Raw genomic sequence first — 19,510 nt, 5'->3', positions numbered from 1 at the left:
TGATCCGTGAAAAAGTCTCTTAGACTTCGGGAAGCCAAAGGTCCGAAAAACACCTTCCCTGAGCTCGTTGCCGGGAAACGATACAATTTCCGAGCGCGGAGCGGTCCCACCATGCAGATTCATCTTCTCGGGTTTTGTGGCCCACCGTTCAGTGGGTGCGAGCGACTGTTTGTCCGGTGTAAAAGACTTGACGATTCACCTTCTTACCTGCAGCACTATATAAACAGACGGGTAGGTGTGAAGTTACCACAGCATTCATTGCTATTGCACTGTTTTGCTGCCAAAAATTTAACCATAGCCGAAGCTTGACTTTTGCACTCAAACGAAGCACCACTTTGGATTCTGCTTCGTCAGAAGAAAAACTTCGGAAAAAAGGTTATTAATTTCCAAAAAACTTCAAGAAATTCATAATCAAATGGCCAGAGTGCGCTCCACTGCCAGGGTTGAGCGTGATGGAGATGAGACCGAAGCCACTGAAACTGTTCCGATTTCCGAAGCAATGAGGCGTTCTGGGCTGGTTTCATCAGAGGACACACCTGCTGCCGAAGCAACACAAGCTGACGTTGAAGAAGATGAGATTGAAGATGAGTATGGTGCAATGCCATCTAAACCCAGCCACTTAGAGTTTGGGAAGTCTAGTATTACCAAAGGTGATATGGCTAAGTTATTGAAGCTAGGCTATTTCAGCGAAGACAAGAAGGAGCTAATTCGCTTCGGGGGAGAGGAAGTTACCCCGAAGCCCGAAAAAGATGAAGTGGTGGTTTTTAAAAGCTTCTTCAAAGCAAGGTTAAGATTTCCCCTGCATGGGATGATTGCAGATGTTTTAGAGAGATTTGGAATTCACCTTCATCAGTTAACCCCTAACGCCATTGTTAGGCTTAGTGTTTACATCTGGGCACTCCGAAGCCAGGAGGCAGAACCACTTGCCGAAGGTTTTTGCCGGGCACACGAGCTTCATTACCAGACAAAAGCTAGAGAAGATGGGCTGCATGATAATTTTGGCTGCTACAATTTTGCATATCGGAAAGATGCCAGGTACCCAGTTATCAGCTATTGTACGAAATGGCCAGCTGGCTGGAAGGGTGAATGGTTTTATGTCAAAGTGGATGAAAAGAAAGAAAAGCTGGTTTAGAGCCCTTTAAGGTTAACCTTCGGAGTAACTAGGCCTCAATGCGTCATGGATCCAGATAGCCCATGCCAGATTGCACTGAGCGAATTTTGGGTTGTTGCAGAGCACATTGGCACCAGGGATCTGGTCCAAGAATTCTTAGCCTTCAGAGTATTCCCAACTTTGAAGGAATGAGACATGCCGAAGCTAAGAGGGGAGAAGAAGAAGAAAGAGCTTGTTCGGCTACCTTATCATTTCAAGTTTAAAAAACATTTTAAAAAACCTTGCCAAGAGTGGTTGGATACAATTGAGGTTATGTGCAACGAGATCCTCGGCAACTATTCTAAAAAAGAAGATCAATTAATGACTGCGGCCTTCGGTACTCGTCCGAAGCGAAGAATGAATCGGGTGATGGATGCTTTGAATTTTGATTATCCTGACTATGGGCAGTTGGGCAAAGTTGCTGAAGGGCAGAAAAGAAAAAGAGTTGTCAGCACTCTTGACGAAGAAGCTACTACTAAACTAGCTAAAAAGGACAAAGAAATTTTTGAGAAAAGGAAAGCTACGACCCCGGAACCAAAAACGTCGGGCCATGAAGAAGAAGTTCCCGCGACGCCTTCTGTTGCCGATGTGGAAGAAATTCTAAAGGTAATGACTGAACCTTTGCCTATCAAGCTAAGTCCGCTGGCACCAGAACTGACAAAGCTTTTTCAGAAGGAAAAGGAGCCTTCGGCCACGGAAAGTTCTGCTAAGCTGAAAAAACAGAGAATTATCCAAGTGACCGATGTTATTCATCAGACACCACCGCCGGCGTCAGCGTCAAAAATACCAATTACTGAGAGCGCAGGCGCTACCGAAGCCGCAGCCACCGGAGCCAAAGATGCCGAAACCGAAACCGCCGAAGATCCTAATCTAGAAACCACACTTGGTGATATTGATAACATGCTTCTAAAAATGGCTGAGGAAGAAGCTGCTGCGGCCGTGGTGGACACGACAATTGAGAAAGGAAAAGAGCAAATTGAAGATACTTTGGAGGAGGAAAACTTCAATTTTCAAGATATACTAGGGCAAGAGTTATCAGAAACTGAAAAAGAAGAGCTGAAGAAATATGTTGTATCTTGTGGGTACAAACCAGGGGCTCTGCTGTTTGGCGGAGTTAATGAAGGAAAACTGAGATGCCTTCGGAATCGAACCGAGGCCAAGGCCGTTAAGACTTTCTCGAAGAATGTTGGCCTACCGAAGATTGAGGCGGACTTCTACAGGTACCAGCGACAACATATCGCCGGTAGCTTGTTCTACGCTAATTTTAAGGTAAAACTCTTAACTTTTTATTGTTTTTTGAATTAAGATGTTTTCTGACAAAGTTTGTTTTGCCAGAGTATACTGCTAAGTAAAGTGCTGAGGATGCAACAAGATCTTGAAGACGAGAAAAATGAAGCTACCATCAAAGATCTAGAAAATAAAGTCGAAAGCTACGAAGCTGCTTTGAAGAAAAAGGACTTCGTCATTCAAGACCTTGAAAATAAAGTTAAAGATCACGAAGCTGCCTTGGAGAAGAAGGACTTCGTCATTCACTCTATGGAAGGCTCGCTGGCTGAAGCTCAAGCCGAAATTGACAAATTAAACAGCGAATTACTCATAAAATCAGAAAAATCTAAGCAAGAAAAGAAGAATCATGAAACAAGTCTCAAGACCGAAATTGAGAAGAGTTCAAATTTGCAGAAATCATTGAAGGAGCTTCAGGAAAAATGTTTAGATTTCGGCAACCGATGTGTGCAGCGGCTGAAGGATGTGTTTCACTCAATTGGAGCCAGCTCTGATAAGTTTACACCTTCAGCTGAAAACCTGCCAAGCACCTTTGAATACATTGAGGGCAAAGTTGATGCACTTGACGAAGTTATCGCTGGGCATGCCGATTTCTGCGCCCTGTTAGCTTCTCGAGGCACGGCTAGTTCTTTCCTGAAGGCTGGCTGCACGCACGGGAAAATTGTTAATAGGCCAAACTTCAGTTTGTCGCCAGCAGATTTGATTGACATCCCCAGCCTAGCTTGAAGCATAGGAAATAGGTTTATGACCCAGATTTGGATAAACGGCGGGCGAAAAATGGTTGGTGACGAAGCTCGGAGCCACCTTAAGCCAGTGAGAAACTTATACTTGTTACTTTTACCTTCTCCTTGAACTCTGCGCTTTTCTCATTCGGTTTTAATATGTACAGGATGATGAAGCTAAAGAATGACGAGCTGAAGCCTTAACAGATGTTCCAAAAGACTTTGCTGCATAAGATTCTAGAGAAAATTTTGTAATATGATTGTAAAGAAACTTATGTAAATTTGTGCGTACCTTGTAATATATCTTTTCCCCTTTGTCCGTGTACGTTCTGCTTTGCTGTGGATGAAATTTTCTTTTTGAGCCGAAGGCGAAAAACACCTTCCCTTCTTTTCGTACACAACGAAGCATGAAAATTTCTTCTTTCTATTTTTCTCCGAAGCTTTATCCTCATAGCCGAAGCATCTGCCTTTTCTGTATGATATGATGATAATTGTCCTATGTATGTCTAAATGAATGTTTATGAATGCAAATGTCACGATGTAATGTATCGTGCAAATGAATGTCCGAATATATATTCGAAGCCATAATCATAGCCTTCATTCCCTTAGGAATGACTCAAATCTTTTTGCCGCTTATTTTTCGGCTTCACCGTTTATTTTTCGGTGTATCAGCGCTGACTTTTCGCTGTAAGCCTCCCTTAGAAGCTTCTTCGCCTTTTACTTCGGCGGAATCAGCGTTTATTTTTCGCTGTAAGCCTCCCTTAGGAGCTTCTTCGCCTTTTACTTCGACGGAATCAGCGTTTATTTTTCGCTGTAAGCCTCCCTTAGGAGCTTCTTCGCCTTTTACTTCGGCGGAATCAGCGTTTATTTTTCGCTGTAAGATCTGCATTCCCTTAGGAACGACTTTTGAGCTTCTCCCTGTTTTCTTTTCTTTTTCCTTTGCACTCGATGGTGCGTTCTCAGCTTTTACATTTACATCTTTGGGGGATATTGCTCTTATAGAGTTGAAAAAAGAAAAAGAAAAATTACATGCTGTGGCCCCATTAAAAACCTTTCTCCCCCTTTGGAAAGGAAAAGGGTGCCATAAGAAAGAATAGAAAAAATTACATCAAGCTAAACGTAATATCGCCGAAGCTCATCCGCATTCCATGATCTAGGAATGTCGTTGCCGTCCATATCCTTCAATCTATAGGAACTGGGTCTTGATGAAGATACTACCAGAAAAGGTCCTTCCCACTTCAGCTGTTGCTTGCCTACTGTCTCTGGGTTGGCCACTCTCCGAAGCACCAAATGTCCTGGCTCAATATTCTTTAGCCGAACCTTTCTATCACGACATTTTATTGTTTCGGCTTGGTATTTATTGATGTTTTCCACAGCTTGAAGTCTGATCCCTTCTATAGCATCTTTTTCCACAGAGTAATCAGCTTCAGCTTCGTCTTCTGCCGAAGCTACTATTCTTATTGATCCTGCTTTTGCTTCTTCCGGAGTTATTGCTTCGTCACCAAATAATAACTTGAACGGTGTAAATCCTGTTGACCTTGATGTCGTTGTATTGTGGCTCCACACCACTTTAATTAACTCATCTGGCCATTTTCCTCTGGGCTGATTGAAGATTAATTTCATTATTCCCATCATTATGATACCATTAGCTCTTTCGACAAGTCCATTTGACTCTTGATGCCTAACCGATGCAAAATGGATCTTCGTGCCAATTTGTCCACAGAATTCTTTAAAAGCTTCGGCATCAAACTGTGTTCTGTTATCCACAGTAATGGCCTTCGGCACTCCGAAACGACACACAATATTCTGCCAGAAAAACTTCTGAATGGTAACCGAAGTTATTGTGGCTAAAGGTTTTGCCTCAATCCACTTAGAAAAATATTCTACTGCTACCACAACATATTTTAAATTTCCTTGTGCTGGTGGTAGAGGGCCTAACAAATCAAGGCCCCACCTTTGCAATGGCCAAGTGGGTTGTATTAACTGGGTTAGAGAGGAAGGTTGTTTTTGATCTCTTGCGCATTTCTGACAGCCTTCGCACTTTTGGACTAATTCCGCTGCATCCGAAGCTGCCTTTGGCCAATAAAATCCTTGACGAAAAACTTTTCCCAGCAAAGGCCTAGATCCAATGTGAGATCCACACAGGCCTGCGTGTATTTCCTTCATCAATTCTATACCTTCGGCTCTGGATAAACATTTGAGTAGTGGAGAACAGACTCCACGATTGTACAGCTCCCCTTCTATTATAACATATGGTCGAGCTCTTGCCTCTATTCTCTTGTTATAAGCTTCATCATCTGAAAGGAAATTACCCTGAAGGAAAGAAATGATCTCAGTTCTCCAATCTTCACTATGAACAGGAGATATATTGAGGACGGCTCTTTCAAGAAGTTCCACCGAAGGTGCTTTTATTGTTTCAAAAATACTTCCGAAGGTAAGGGCAGCCCCTGTGCTGCTGACTTGGCTAGCAAATCAGCATGTTCATTTTCTCCTCGAGGAATGTTTTTGACAGAAAACCCTTCAAAGGAAGCTTCAATCCTTCGGACCGTGTCTAAATATTTCTCAAGCTTCGTGTCTCTTGCTTTACAACTCTTGTCAATATGACCAGAAATAACCTGGGAATCAGTTTTAAGAACCGCCCTTCTAATCCCCATTGCTTTTAACTTCCGAAGGCCCAAAAGCAAAGCTTCGTACTCAGCAATATTATTTGTGCAGCTGAAATCAAGTCTTGTTGCGTAGCAAGTTTTAACTTTGGAGGGTGCTACTAACACAGCAGCTGCTCCTGCCTCGAAGGTTCCCCAAGAATCGTCACAGAATACCATCCATACTTCGGTATTTTTAGTTGTTTCTTCTCCTTGAGCCCCTGGCGTCCAATCGGCAATGAAGTCTGCCAATGCCTGGGATTGTATTGAGGATATGTGCACATAATCAATGCTGAACTCATTAAGCTCCGTAGCCCACTTCCCAATTCTTCCAGTAGCTTCTCTGTTCCTCATGACATCCTTCAAAGGTTGTGACGAAGGAACAATTATATGATATGCTTGAAAGTAATGTCGAAGTTTTCTGGATGCCTTTAAGACGACATATAAGATCTTCTCCAATTCTGTATAATTCTTCTTTGATAGACTAAGAACTTCGAAAACGAAGTATATTGGGGCTTGCTTTTTGGTTTGTCCCTCAAGTTTTTCTTGAACAAGTGCCGCACTCACTGCTGAATGCGAAGCTGCCACGTACAACAATAGAGGAGCCCCTGGCGTTGGTGGAGTTAATGTTGTTAGGTCTATCAAATATTGCTTCAGCTCTTCGAAGGCTCTCTGTTGAACTGGTTCCCATTGAAAAACTTCGGCTGACTTCAGCACTTCGAAGAATGGTAAATTTCTCTCTGCTGATCTAGATATGAATCTGTTGAGAGATGCCAGTCTTCCTGTCAATCGTTGAGCCCCCTTCTTTGTGCTTGGAGGCTCCATCCGAAGAATAGCTTCGATCTTGTTTGGATTAGCTTCGATTCCCTTTGTTGAGATCAGGCAACCAAGGAATTTCCCCTTTTTTACTCCGAAGACACACTTCTCTGGATTTAGCTTCAGACCAGCCTGTCTGAAATTAGCAAATGTCTCCTACAGATCAGCAATATGATTTTCTTGCTTGGTGTTTTTTACTATAATATCATCAACATATGTTAACACATTTCTGCCTATCTGAGAATGGAGAACCTTCGCTGTCATTCTGCTGAAGCTTCCTCCAGCGTTCTTGAGCCCCTCAGGCATCCGAAGATAACAATATGTTCCACTAGGGGTTATGAAGCTGGTTTTCGGCTCATCCTCTTTCTTCATCCAAATTTGATGATAGCCTGAATAACAATCTAGCAGACTCATAAGCTCTGACGAAGCTGCTGCATCAACTAGGGAATCTATCCTTGGCAATGGAAACTCATCCTTCGGACAAGCCTTGTTGAGATCAGTAAAATCAATACACATCCTCCATTTGCTATTGGCCTTTTTTACCATAACAGTGTTAGCCAGCCATTCTAGATACTTCACTTCTCTGATGACTCCGGCGCTGAGGAGTCTTTTTACTTCATTTCGAGCACCTTCGGCCTTGTCATCAGACATCTTCCAAAGCCTCTGCTTTCTGGGTCTGAAGGATGGATCAACATTGAGCGAGTGTTCAATAACATCCCTGTTGACTCCGCAGAGATCATTAGCTGACCATGCAAAGACATCTTTGTTGTTGAACAGAAACCTTATCAGGGTTTTCTCTTGTTCCTCAGACAATTGAGATCCCAGCAGCACCTTCTGCTCTGCGATATCTTCGCATAAAAGCATGGGTTTCGACTGATCGGCCGAAGCAGCCTTCTCCCTTCTGTACTTGTACTACTCACAAGCTTCGGCTTCATCTATATTGTGGATTGCCTTTGAATCAGTCCAATTCCCCTCGGCCTTTCTGGCAGCTTCCTGACTCCCATGAATAGCAATAGGTCCCTGATCCGAAGGTATCTTCATGCAAAGATATGCTGGATGAAGAATTGCTTCGAAAGCATTGAGTGTTCCGCGACCAATGATTGCATTGTAAGGGTACTCCATATCGACAATGTCAAACACAACTTGCTCAGTCCTTGTATTGTTGACGAATCCGAAGGTCACTGGCATGGTAATCTTACCAAGTGCTACAATCTGTCTTCCTCCGAAGCCACAAAGAGGGTGCGTAGCATCATGAATCTTGTCTTCTGGCTCTTGCATCTGTTTGAAGGCTTTAGCAAATATAATGTCGGCTGCACTGCCTGTGTCAACCAAAACATTGTGGACTAGAAATCCTTTGATGACACAAGATATGACCATAGCATCATTATGAGGGTAATCCTTGAGCTGAAGGTCTTCTTGGGAGAAGGTAATTGGGATATGAGACCATCTTGACTTGATGAAGGGTCCTTGCACCCCGACATGCTGTACCCTTCTCTGTGCCTCCTTCTGCTTCTTGTTAGCCGGCTCTGAGCATGAACCGCCTGTGATCGGGAGGATCAGCTTCAGAGCCGAAGCAGTTCCAGCTTGGTTCTTGAACGAAGCCATCAACTCAAAAAGTGGAAGTGAGTTCACCGGAGGTGGGCGCCAATGTTGGGGACTTGTTCTCAAATGCTATGAATTAATAACAAGGCAACATAGAATATTAAATGTTAATGTCCTTCGTCCGCTAAAGCATTATCTCCCCAAAGGATTTAATGAGCTTCGGACGAAGGTCTTGAGTAATATATCATGAAGGTCGCACCTTCGTGATAAGAGATAAAACAGTGCGAAATGAAATGTAAAATATAAAATATTATAAAGTAACAAGAATAAATGATATTATTCACTTATTTTATAATATGAATTTAAATGTTAAAACATAATATTTAGGTACATTTATACCTTTGCCTTGATAGAGAACAATAATTCCAGCGTTATGAGTTAGCGATTACAAGATTCCGTGAACAGTAAAGGAGTACTATTCATCTATTTATAGGCACAGGACACAGCCTGTAAGAAATTACAATCATGCCCTTTACAAAAGATTACAATTATGACTCAGACCCTTATGGACTAAAAAGTCATTCCATCTTTAAGTCGGTTCGATCCTTCGTCTTTGGATACGTTATAGTATCGAAGCTTCATGAGCGGTAGCTTCGGTACCACGTATAAATAGATTTACCGAAGGTGTTTCTTCCTACAGGACCTTCGGCAACGAAGCATGGTCCCAACAGTTGATTATCTTCTTCATCATCACTTTCTTCTTCGTCATCTTCTTCACTTGAGGAACTTGGAATGAGAGCCTTCTTTTTACCCTTCCTTTCATCACATGCAAAAGCATATGGCTTTGAGGAAGTTGGCTCCTCTCCCTGACACATTTTTTCGCGACATCTCAAAAGCCACGATTTTCCCAATCACGATGGTCGGGGTCATTGTACTTAAGTCCTCCATGTTGTGAAGAATGGTGATGATGCTCCCATATCTTTGTTGTGGTAGCAGGGAGATAATCTTCCTCACAATGTCCGCATCACCTAGCTTATTAATGCCAATAGAATTGAGTTCATTGATGATTAGATTCAAACGGGAATACATATCTCTAACAAGCTCATTATCTTTCATAGCAAAAAATTTTACTCATTTAAGACTAGGCAATGTTTTTGCTCACAGACATTGGATGTGCCATCATGGAGCTCATGCAATTTTAGCCAAATCTCATTAGCAGTTTTCAATGTAAAACTTGATTAAAAATATCCATGCTCAGAGATTCATACAAGCAATTCTTGGCTCTAGCATTTAAATGAATTTTTTCCTCACTCGTGGTGGGTTTCTCGGGATTTTTGGGTGGTTTCATCCCCTCACGAGTGACTCTCCAAACACCTAGATCAACGACCTCTAGGTAACAAGCCATTCCAGCACTATAATATGGGAAGCTAGTGACGCGAAGTGTGGTGGCCTATGGGTATACATCCCTTCCTCTAAAAAGTGTCGGGTCTTTTAGCAGTGAAGCTAAAGCGTTTCAAATGAGCCAAACCAGACTCTGATACCAATTGAAAGAAATAGGTGACGCCTAAGAGGGGGTGAATTAGGACTTCTAAAACTTTCTCTAAACTAGGCCTCAAATAGATCCCTAGAGCAAAACTGAAAGGGAAATGGGCGCTTGGGCCATTTCTATATTGTTTTGGTGATTAGATGCACGACACACCAAGTGAGAACTAACAAAAGTTGAGCAGAGGTATATCTAGATGGATCAAGTATGAAGGTAAGTTCTAGGCACTTAGTCAATTGTTTTATGTGCTAAACATACTTTTCTAAGTGCCAGAGACTCAGCTAAGTGAAGTCCAAAAGAATCAAAGGAAGACAAAGGAAGGATCGTAGAAAAGGTGTTGGATTGCGCAACACCAGACGGTCCAGTGCCACCCACCGGACAGTCCGTTGTGCACCGGACAGTCCGGTGCACGGTCCGCCCAACTCTCTGCTCTCGGGTTTTCCTGGTTACGTCGGCTATAATTCATCGGACAGTCCGCGCGAGGCGCCAAATAGTCCGGTGTACCAGCCGTGTAACGGCTACCTGCCACGTCGACCAAGGGCCAACGATCATATGGCGCACCGGACCGTTTGGTGCCCCACAGAAAAGGAAACCACCCAATCAGGCGATTCTCTGCCGCGTCCGGTGCATGTACTGTTCATTGTCCGATGGTGCACCGGACTGTCCGGTGGTGCACCGAACTGTCCGGTGTGCCAACGGACAGAAGGCAAGAATTGCCTACCAAATGGAGCTCCAACGGCTCCTAGCTACCTTGGGGCTATAAAAGAGACCTCCTAGGCGCATGAAGCAAGACACCAAGCCTCCATTGAACATCCTAAGACGCCTAGACTCTGCAAGAACGCATCCAGATCATTACGTTTGAGATTTGAGCACTTGTTGAGTTGTGAACTCGCTGCGCTGTCTTTGTGTGCTTGTTTCTTGACTTGTGTGTGTGTGTCGCTGCTGTGACTCTAGCTCTTGCGTGTGTCTCTATTCCCTCCCTTACTCTTGTGGTTTTCATTGTGATCAATATTGTAAGGGTGAGAGGCTCCAACTTGTGGAGATTCCTCACAAAGGGAACATCTTCTATAAGGAAGAAAACCGTGGTATTCAAGTGGATCATTGGATCGCTTGAAAGGGGTTGAGTGCAACCCTCATCCATTGGGACGCCACAACGTGGAAGTAGGCAAGTGTTCTACTTGGCCGAACCACAGGATAAAAATCGATGTGCCACCTGTTGTTATTCGTGTGCGATTCTCTCTGCTTCTACTCACTTGATAATTGCTCTAAGTTTAAATACTCACCTTGTGAAGAGCAATTAAGTGTAGAAGTCATCTCTTTCTCTCTAGACATAACACCTTGGTTTTGATTCCACTAACATTTCATAAACCAAGTTTTGTGCCATTTAGTGTTGATTTTTACAGGATCACCGATTCACCCCCTCCAGGTGCTCTCAAAAACCTATGCAAATATTCAAACTAGAAAGTGCAAACTAGGTTTTGTCTAAGTGTTGCTATCTCTACCGTAGAGACTAAGTTTCAATCTAAACAATATAAGTGTAAAGACAAGATTGAAACTTAAATGCTTAATATAAATGCAGGAGCTAAAGAACAAAGTAGAGATGCAAACTATCATGGATGACGCCAGTATTTTTATCGGGGTATCCGGAACCACGCAAGGTCCCGACTAATCCTCGTTGGTGCCCCTGCGCAAAGGGAAGCCCACGTGAGGGCCAAGCACCTCGGTCGAATAACTTCGTAGAGAGCCACATGCCTTCTCCACATGCAAGTGGCGCTCTACTTCCGGCTCGTCTCGAACGCTCCCCGCCGTCTCCACTATCAAGTTCCCGTCTGAAACGTCGTGGGCCTCGTTCCCTCTGCTACACGGTGATGACTGTGACACAAACGCGGTTGTCACGGTCTCGCAAGACTCTCGCTCCACTCGGTACAATTACAACGGCTCGCGCAAGAGCTGAGGGGTTGTGTGGTTTTAAAAAACTCACTCAACTAACTAGGGTTCACCTAGAGCAAGCGCTAAAGCGGTCTAACTAACCTAAGCACTTCGCAAAGCACCTATGCTAATCACCGAGTGATTCTATTAAGCACTTGGGTGTATGAGCCCTTGTTAATGTCTACTATATGCCTTGGTATGTTGCTTGGGCTATCACACCTTGAAATGGCCAGTTGGGGTGTATTTATAGCCCCCAACACAAAACTAGCCATTGGAGAAAAGTTGTGCTCTCTGCGGCACACCGGACAGTCCGGTGGCGCCATTGGTCTGACACTGCAGCCGACCATTGGCGCGCAGACTTTTTACACCGGACACTCCGGATGTCACACCGGATAGTCTGGTGGTCTTCTCTACACAATGCCACCTGGAACTAGCCGTTAGGGGTACTGTTCCTGGTGCACCGGATAGTCCAGCGTGTGACACCGGACAGTCCGATGTGCTACCGGACAATCCGGTGCTCTAGACCAGATAGTCCGCCGACAACACTTCCTCTGTTTCTTGGACTTCACTTGATCTTCTTAATGTCTTCTTTTGAGGTGTTGCTTTCCTCAATGTATTGGTCCAAGTAACTTTAGCATCTTATGAACTATAAGCACAAACACTAGCAAACACATTAGTCCATAGGTCATGTTGATCATCAAACACCAAAATCTATTTAGCCAAATGGCCCGGGGTCCATTTTCCTTACAATCATGTTCATTTATATCATCAAGATCAACTTGCTCTCTTTGAGAGCCATTAGTCTCATCAAATACAACGTCACTAGAGACTTCAACTAAACATGAAGATTTGTTGAATACTCTATATGCCTTTGTATTTGTGTCATAACCAAGTAAAAACCATTCAATGGCTTTGGGAGCAAACTTTGAATGCCTACCTTTCTTCACCAAGATGTAGTGTTTGCTCCCAAATACTCGAAAGTAAGAGAAATTGGGTTTGCTACCGGTAAGAAGTTCATAGACCGTCTTCTTGAGAAGGCGATGAAGGTAGAGACAGTTTATGGCATGGCAAGCAGTATTCACGGCTTCCGACCAAAACCGTTTTTGGTGTCTTGTACTCTCCAAGCGTCGTCCTTGCCATGTCAATGAGCGCCCTGTTCTTCCTCTCCACTACACCATTTTGTTGTGGCATGTAGGGAGCGGAGAACTCATGCTTGATGCCTTCCCCCTCAAGATATTCTTCCACTTGAAGGTTTTTGAACTTAGATCCATTATCGTTTCTTATCTTTTTTACTCTTAGCTCAAACTCATTTTGAGCCCGTTTTAAGAAGCACTTGAGGGTTTCTTGGGTTTCAGATTTATCCTGTAAAAAGAATACCCAAATAAAGCAGGAATAGTCATCAACAATTACATGACCATACTTACTTCCGCCGATTCTAAGATAAGCAACTGGCCCGAAGAGATCCATTTGGAGAAGCTCTAGCAGTCTTGATGTTGTCATCACATTTTTGCTTGGATGACTTGTTCCCACCTATTTACCTGCTTGGCATGCTGCACAAGGTATCTTTATCAAAACAGACATCGGTTAGTCCTAACACATATTCTCCCTTTAGAAGCTTATGAAGATTCTTCATCCCAACATGTGCTAGACGGCGATACCAAAGGCAGCCCATGTTGGAATTAGCAAGTAAACATGCATCTAGATCGACATTCTCTTTAGTAAAATCTACTAAATAAAGCTTGTCGTCAGAAACATCTTTAAATGCTAATGAACCATCACTCCTTCTAAAGATAGTTACATCAACATTTGTAAATAGACAATTGTAACCCATACGACATAACTAACTAACAGAAAGCAAATTATAACCAAGCGATTCCACTAAGAAAACATTAGAAATTGAATGCTCGGTAGTGATGGCTATTTTACCCAAACCTTTGATTTTGCCTTGGTTCCCATCTCCAAAGATAATCGTATCATGGGAATCCTTGTCTTGATGTAGGAAGTGAACATCTTCTTTTCCCCCATCATGTGGTTTGTGCATCCGCTATCAATAATTCAACTTGATCCCCCGGATGCATAAACCTGCAAGGCAATTTTAATCTTGGGATTTAGGTACCCAACTCTTGTTGGGTCCTACAAGGTTAGTAACATAAGTCTTTGGAACCCAAATGCAAGTCTTACCCTTCTTGCATTTTGGTCCCACATTGGAAGCAACAATTCTATTATTTTTACAATAAAGCACATAGGATGCCTCAAAAGTACGAAATAGCATAGACGGACCATGAGATGCAATCCTAACCATAGGCGTATTAGAAACAACATGAGACATATGGCGCCTAGGTCTACTTCTACCATGAACATGAGAAGAGCTGGAAGCAGCAATCATGACATGAGTAGCAAAATCATCATAACGCATAGGTAAAACAGCATGATCATTACACGTGCCATGATGAGCAACATGTGAAGCATACAAGTAAGCATGGTTTTTCTTATCATGAAAAGAATGTGAGCTACTAGACAAGGGTGCCTTCCCTTTCTCCCTAATGATGTTGGAGGCCTTTTGGTTCTTTAAGTCCTTGGTTCCCCTTTGGAAACCAAGTCCATCTTTAATGGAGGGATGTCTACCAATGGTAAAAGAAACCCTAGAAAATTTAACTTTATCACATTCATCTTTGCATATTTTAAGTTGAGCATGAAGGTTGACAATATCATCATTCAACTTAGCAATTGTAGAGACATGATAATTGCAAGCATCAAAATATTTACACCTATCACAAATAGAAACATGTTCCAAGGATTGTTGGGGACTTGTTCTCAAATGCTAAGAGTTAAGAACAAGGCAACATAAAAAGTATTAAATGTTAAAGTCCTTCGTCCTTCGATACATTATTTCCCTTCGGATATAATGAATTCCGGACGAAGGTTGTGAAGGAAAAACCTTCGTAAGCACAATAAATGATGAGGAAGAATTCATATGCAAGATATGAAAAATAACATAAACACTTAAACAGTATTATCAACTTCTTTTTATTTGCATTACCATATCGACAATAACAAATTATAAATGTACCTTCGGTTTGAAGGAAAGCAAGGGTACAAGCGTGATGCAAAAAGCGAATGCCAAATCAGCGTGAACAGTACGGGGATACTGTTCACCTATTTATAGGCACGGGACGCAGCCCATGTAAAATTACACCCATGCCCTTTACATTTGCTAATAACTCTATAGTAATTCTTCGAGGTCTAATTTGCCTTTTCATCTTTAAGTCGGTTTCCCTTTTCTGCTGCCATGCCGAAGCTTTCCTGCGTATAGCTTCGTGATTACCTTGTCCTTCGTCATAATCACCTTTCGTCTCGCTCAGGCTTCGTCCTGACCATGCTCTGTATGCTCATGATCCAAATCCGAAGATACCTGTTCACATATTTCACTTGGAAAACATTGTCAAATTATGTTTTTGAGGACCTTGGGAAGCCGAAGGCCCCCAACAGTAGCCCCTCGCAATATTAATTTGTTAGAGTGATAAATTTAGATTGCGACATGGACGAAGGCCTTAAGCCGAAGGTCCGAAAAAACACCTTCCCTTTGCTAGAATAGCAGCAGTCATTGACAAGCGGGACCCTCCAGTTTTCAACGCACTAGGCGTATAAATAAGAGCTCACCATGGGTTCATTTGGCACGCTTTCTTGCCATCTGTTCTTACTCACCCAACTTTTAGCTCTTGCGCACCAACACTTGCTTGGCCTTTTTGAATTTTTTAAGCTTCAGTTTTGAGAGCACTTTCTCAGCATTTTCGAAGATGTCTGAAGATAAGAAAGTTGTCGCTGAAACGAAGCTGAGCCTTTCTAAGGAAATGAATCTCGGCTTCCTTGAATTAATGACAAAGACAAATACAGAGAAGATTACCAGGGAGATTTTGGAAGGCTTGTCTGAAGATACTGGTGATAGCGACAGTTATGATGTGGAAAGTGGTGGAGAAGACTCCGAAGATCGACCCTGGCGACCAAGCCATACAGTTTTTGGAAAATCAACTATTAAACATGGTCATCTTGATAGTATGAGGGGAAGATATTTTCGGGACATGTCTATTATAAGGGCTGATGACGGAGAGAAGACCGTGCCTACTCCCGAAGAGAATGAAGTTGTGATGTTCCGAAGCTTTTTTAAGGCTGGGCTTCGGTTTCCATTAAGCAAATTTGTGGTTGAGGTTTTGAAGATTTATCAAGTCTACCTGCATCAAATTACGCCCGAAGCAATCATAAGAATGGGAATCTTTGTCTAGGCCGTGAGGAGCCAGGGCTTGGAGCCAAATGCAAAAAGCTTTTGTAATTTACATGAGCTAATATATGAGACGAAGCCCTGGGGAAAAGAACAATATCATAACAATTTTGGCTGTTATAGATTCGGCGCCCGCTCTGGGTCAAGCTGCCCCGTGCCGACCTTTCGGAAGAGATGGCCCGGGGACTGGATGAAGGAATGGTTCTATGTAAAAAATGATTTGAAGGCACGAGAAGATATTAAAGATATCATCATGCGTCCTATTTGGCAACGCTTCGGCCTCCGAAAGCCGAAGGTGGAAATGGATGAAGCAGCCGAAGAATGCCAGAGGGCCTTCGGCGTGATTTGCTCGTTCATCGGGACTAGGGACTTAGTTCAAGAGCACGTGGCCTACAGGGTATGGCCACTTGTAGAAAAGTGAGAAATACCAAAGGAAACCATCAGCAAACCTGACGAAGGTGGACTGGTTAGGTTAAAATACACCTTCAAATATGGAGATAAGTTCGTCGAGCCAGATGATGACTGGCTGAAAAGTATTGAGGCCATAAGCGATGAACTACTTGGATCATACTCGAAGGCAGAAGATACTGCACTATCTGCGGCCTTCGGAGGCCGGAAGAAGAAAAGACTCAACCGAGTATTTGATGCCATTGGGTTCGTCTACCCTGACTACCGTTATCCAATACGGGGTCAAAAAAGAAAAGATACATCTTCTGTGAAGGAAGTTGCTTCAGCTGCTCCTAGTGAGCCGACGCCGAAGAGGAAAAAGATGAAGGTTCTTATGCACCGGCCACACTATATTGAACCGGCCACAGTGCCCGAGTTTGTCGGTGAAACCTCTTCGGCCACCGAAGCCAAGGAACCGACTCCCCTACCGAATGTTGAAGAGCTGGTCATAATGCTGGAGATGGAGAAAATAGAAGAACCGAAGGCTAGAGAAACAAGGACATCTGAAATTTTAAGTCCTTCAGCAAAAGTTGAAGTACCAAAAAGCCAAAAGGGTCCAGCAATGACCCCCAAAAGAAGAAGGATGGTTAATGTACTGGATGTATTGGAGACAATAAAGTCTTCAAGCACTACTCCGAAGAAAATTGCCGAAACTCCCGAAGTGGAAATTGAAGCCTTTGGTGCCAAAGCTTCAAAGCACCAAGCTGAGACTAAAGCTGGGCCTGCAGAGCCCGCCAAGGTGAAATCCTTGGAAACCAAAGAAACAGAAGCAGCAGAACAAATTTTAGCTGAAGAAACTGGCACTGCCGCCCCCGAAGCATTTTCCGAAGCTTTCAATTATATTTTACGACATGCTTCGGGGAAAGAGTTGACTGAAAAAGAAAAGCAAGAGGCACAGTTCTATGCCCAAAAACTGAAACATCCAAAGGGGGCGTTGATATTCAACGGCAGCGGAGAAGAAGACTTCTTGTATTGTCTCCCTGACAGCAAAGAGATTTCTGTCTGTCGGGAGATGAGCAAAAGCTTCGGATTCCCAACCCTAGAAGACGGGCTCTCAGTGTTGTCAAAGAACGAGTTGGCCGACAGCTTAGCGTACAATAGTTTAAAGGTGAAAAAAATGAGATTTTTGTATTATTTCTTGAAACCAAAAATTTTCATTTGCTTAAACTTATTAACACACATTTTTTTCCAGGGCCTTATACTTAGCAATGCCCTCATGGCACAAAAAGATGCCGAAGACGAAGGGTGTACCATAGCCTTGAGCAACCTTCGTTCCGAAGTAATTGAACTAAGAAACGAAGGTCTCGAAAAAGATAAAATATGACACTCATTAGTGAATAAAATAAAAAAGACGAAGCTGCTTTCAAAGCTCAAGCTGAGGCTCAGAAGCGCGAAATTGAGGATCTTCGGAAACAGCTAGTCAGAGCTAAAGAAGAGTGCACACTTGAAGAAACAAAACGAGAAATTAGTGAACAATGGGCCAATCATTTAGAAAAAAACGTTGAAGAGCTTCGTGCATCCAAGAAAAAGTGTTATGAAAAATCTATAGAATGTGTTAAGAAAATAAGAACCAGCTTCGCCAGCGTTGGCGCATTCTCAAGTGAGGAAAACTTCATAAGGGGTGACCCCGAAGGCCCAATTGGATGGATCAGCCACGAAGCTGAAGCTTTTGAAGAAGTTTTGAATAGCCGCGGAGACATATGTGCCTTTTCGGGTGCCAGGGGGATTGCCACAATTTTGGAGAGGAAAGGCTGTGACCATGTGAAATCCTTGGCACAATCTGAAGCCGCCTTATCTTCTGAAGATATAAAAGACCCCTCGGCCGAAGCGAGCCTGGTCGGTGGAAAATTTTTCACCGACATTTGGGAAAATGGTGGCCGGGAGATGGCTCAAGAAATTATAAGAAGAAGCGAAAAAGGCATTCATGACGCTAGAAAAGTAGCAGAGGCCGCTGAGAAAAGTGCGGATCTTGAAGGGCAAATAGGTATTAACTACTAGTTTTTGGCTTTTTGTTGTAACCTTTTGATTTCGAACTTGTTTACACTTTGTAACATAGCCGCACCTTCTCTTCCCTCAGAGCCTGCCGAGCCATCGGCGGACCCCCACGTGAAGGGGGACGACGAAATTAGAAAAATGGCCGAAGCCATCATGGATAAAGTTGTTGATCAGCTACTAAACGAAGCTGCAGAAGTAGTTCTAAGGGAAGATTAGATGTTATTGTAAAAACATTTAGAATGTAATGTTTGTTGAGCAACATGTGTAATATTTTGTAACTCTGAATGTAATATATAAGCTATTTATGGTTCTATTCTTTACGATGCATGAAACTTCACATACATACCGTTTTTGAGCCTTCGGCGAAAAAACACCTTGCCTTCTTTTCATGCTTCGTAAATAATATCCTTATTTTCATAAAAACATCCAATCCTCGTAAAATCAGTAACCAATAGATCTTTTCATTTCAGAGTTTAACGAAGGTATAGTTCTTCAATAACTGTTTTTGTGCCCTGGCACTATTTCTTCGAAACAATCTTCGAATATCAACACTGAAACCCCCTTCTTGCGTCATTGATGCAACATGATGTATGATGTTATGCTATGAAAACGATGTGATGATGTGATGTTATGCAAAATGATATTTGCCGAAGATCGACGTTTTTTCACTGCAAGCCTCCCTTAGGAGCTTCTTCGCCTTTTACTTCAGAGGAATCAGCGTTTATTTTTCGCTGTAAGCCTCCCTTAGGAGCTTCTTCTCCTTTTACTTTCAGCGGAATCAGCGTTTATTTTTCGTTGTAAGCCTCCCTTAGGAGCTTCTTCGCCTTTAACTTTCAGCGGAATCAGCGTTTATTTTTCGCTCTAAGCTCTGCATTCCCTTCGGAACGACTTTTGAGCAGAAAACTTACGATGCACTCCCTTAGGAACGACTTTTTGTTATTTCAAAGATTCACCCTGTAACCATAAGTTCTTATGCTTCGGCAACTTTTTGGACTCCGTTATTCTGTGGAGAAGGTATACTTGTACTATAGCAAAAGCGTAGCTATTACAAGAAATTGAAAACGACAAAAAACACTTAGACTTTCAATAATTGTTCCTTATTAAAAAGAAAATGATACTGAATGCAAAAACTGCTGCCGAGGTAGGATATTTGTTAATAAATGT

Source organism: Zea mays, chromosome 3 (genome assembly GCF_902167145.1).
Source record: "Zea mays cultivar B73 chromosome 3, Zm-B73-REFERENCE-NAM-5.0, whole genome shotgun sequence".
NCBI lineage: Eukaryota > Viridiplantae > Streptophyta > Magnoliopsida > Poales > Poaceae > Zea > Zea mays.
This window is presented reverse-complemented; position numbering follows the sequence as displayed.